This window comes from Canis aureus, unplaced genomic scaffold (assembly GCF_053574225.1).
Source record: "Canis aureus isolate CA01 unplaced genomic scaffold, VMU_Caureus_v.1.0 ptg000104l_RagTag, whole genome shotgun sequence".
NCBI lineage: Eukaryota > Metazoa > Chordata > Mammalia > Carnivora > Canidae > Canis > Canis aureus.
This window is the reverse complement of record NW_027554433.1, coordinates 10,616-13,530: the sequence shown is the minus strand read 5'-3', so window position 1 is coordinate 13,530 and position 2,915 is coordinate 10,616. Positions and strand designations below refer to the sequence as shown.

The following is a 2,915-nucleotide window of genomic DNA, read 5'->3' as shown; positions in this document are numbered from 1 at the left end:
AATGCTGGAGGTGATGTTTTTGGTAAACAGGCGGGGTTTGTGTTTGCCGAGTTCCTTTTACTCCTTTTAATCTTTCCTTAAATGCATGCCTGTGTTGGGTTAACAATAGGGTAGATAAGTATTTCATTTTTGGGTTGATATTATCAGATTGTTAACTATCAGTGGTCTATCCGTTTCTGATATAAGCTTATGCGGGGAGAAAATAGTTCTTGTTACTCATACTAGCATTGTTGCTTCTATATTTAAATAGAATGGCCCAGGAGGTATAATTAGGAGTTGATGTAATATGATTGGGATTAAGTTATATTGTTTGTTGAGCTGGAACGCTTTCTCAATTGGTGGCTGCTTTTAAGCCAACTATGGTGATGTTAGTATATACTCTCTAATAAAGGTTGTATCCTGATTCTAAGAAGCTGTACCTTCTTAGACTATATTTTAAATTTACATTAAAATTTTGTTTTTTTTTAGGTAAATTTAAAGTTGAACTAAAATTCTGTTTGTGGGCAACCAGCTATCACCAGGCTCGTTAGGCTTTTCACCTCTACCCACAAATCTTCTCACTATTTTGCTACATAGATGAGTTGATCCTTTTAGATTGTTTATGGGTAGCTCGTCTGGTTTCGGGGAGCTTAGCTTAAGTTCTCTTTGTTAAGTCGTTTCTGGCTAGTTCATTATGCAAAAGGTAAAAGGGGTAATCTTTGCTGTTTAATACTGTTAAGATGTCTTTCATCATTCCCTTACGGTACTATCTCTATCGCTCCAATTAAAATTTCTATCTCCTATACTTTTATTATTTAACTAAATGTTTTACTTTATATGTCTGTGATACTTAAGTTTGGGGTTAGTTGGGCTAGCTTTTGTTCAAAGTGGTCATAAGTAATGAAATCTTCTGGGTGTAGGCCAGACGCTTTAGTTAAGCTACACTTTGATTAATCCAAGCACACCTTCCGGTATGCTTACCTTGTTACGACTTGTCTCCTCTTGTGTCTTAGTTAAGTTAATATGGTTATGGTTGTGTCTTATTACTTGAGGAGGGTGACGGGCGGTGTGTGCGTGCTTCATGGCCCTATTCAATTAAGCTCTCTATTCTTAATTTACTACTAAATCCTCCTTCAGTTTTTAATTTCATAAAAACGTTCGTGGAATGTTCTTGGGTAGAAAATGTAGCCCATTTCTTCCCACCCCATAAGTTACACCTTGACCTAACTTTTTTATGTAAAATGATTGTGCTTACTATTCTACCTTTTGAGGGTTTGCTGAAGATGGCGGTATATAGACTGAATTAGCAAAGGGTGGTGAGGTTTATCGGGGTTTATCGATTATAGAACAGGCTCCTCTAGAGGGATATAAAGCACCGCCAAGTCCTTTGAGTTTTAAGCTATTGCTAGTAGTCCTCTGGCGAATTATTTTGTTGTAAAATTATCTATGTTTAGGGCTAAGCATAGTGGGGTATCTAATCCCAGTTTGGGTCTTAGCTATCGTGTAGTCAGATTATTATAAAGTCACTTTCGTGGTCTATTTTATGGTAACTGTAGCTTTTTACGGCTTAGTTAAGTTTTAACTTTAGTGCAAAGGTATCTTAAACACGCTTTACGCCGTGGGCCTATTAGTTTGGGTTAATCGTATGACCGCGGTGGCTGGCACGAAATTTACCAACCCTTTTTAGTATGGCTTAGTCAAACTTTCGTTTATGGCTTAATTTTTATCACTGCTGTATCCCGTGGGGGTGTGGCTTAGCAAGGTGTTATGAGCTACTTAAGAGTGTGCTTGATACCTGCTCCTTTAGATCACTGCTGATTTTAAGGGCATTCTCACTGGGGCGTGGAGACTTGCATGTGTAAGTCTACTAAGAACTAATAGGAAGGCTAGGACCAAACCTTTGTGTTTATGGAGTCGTGCGACTCATCTTGGCATTTTCAGTGCCTTGCTTTATTAATTAAGCTACATTAACTTATACTGAAATTGTAGTGTGTATAATAAATAAAATACATAGTAAATATGAGAGGAAAAAAAAAGGGGATGCTATCTATAGATAGACCACGAGATCGAATGCGTGTAAGACTGTTGTGTTAAGTTAACTAGAGTAGCAATACATTTGTATACAATTTAAATAAAGCTTGTGAGTATTGTATGCACTTAGTCCTGTTTTTGGGGTTTGGCAGGACATAAATAAGTGTATAATAGATGACATGAGTTTATGGGGGGTAAGGGGGGTTTGTATAAGTTAACTTAATGTCTTGCGCGTGTACGTACGTGTACACACGTGTACGTACGTGTACACACGTGTACGTACGTGTACACACGTGTACGTACGTGTACACACGTGTACGTACGTGTACACACGTGTACGTACGTGTACACACGTGTACGTACGTGTACGTACGTGTACGTACGTGTACGTACGTGTACGTACGTGTACGTACGTGTACACACGTGTACGTACGTGTACACACGTGTACGTACGTGTACACACGTGTACGTACGTGTACACACGTGTACGTACGTGTACACACGTGTACGTACGTGTACACACGTGTACGTACGTGTACACACGTGTGTCCTAGAATTATATGTCCTGAAACCATTGACTGAATAGCACCTTGATTTTATGCGTGAGTTGATAAATGATAATGAATAAGTCCAGCTACAAGTTATTTGACTGCATTAGGGCCGCGACGGGCATATTCCCTGAGAGCAGAAGATAAGTTAGAGTTAGTGCCGTTGCGGTCATAGATGAGTGATAGCAGATTCCCCCCCTAAAAATAAAAGATACCAAATGCATGACACCACAGTTATGTGTGATCATGGGCTGATTAGTCACTAGTCCATCGAGATGTCCCATTTGCGAGAATTAGTAGGATTGGAATAAATAGAGTCATGGCCCTGAGGTAAGAACCAGATGCCAGGTATAGTTT

At 39.1% G+C, this 2,915-nt stretch overlaps 1 pseudogene; it reads right to left on the bottom strand.

The window, feature by feature from the left end:
* Window positions 1–927: 927 nt before the first annotated feature.
* Window positions 928–1,882, bottom strand: LOC144309584 (18S ribosomal RNA; annotated as a pseudogene).
* Between the last annotated feature and the right edge of the window lie 1,033 nt (window positions 1,883–2,915).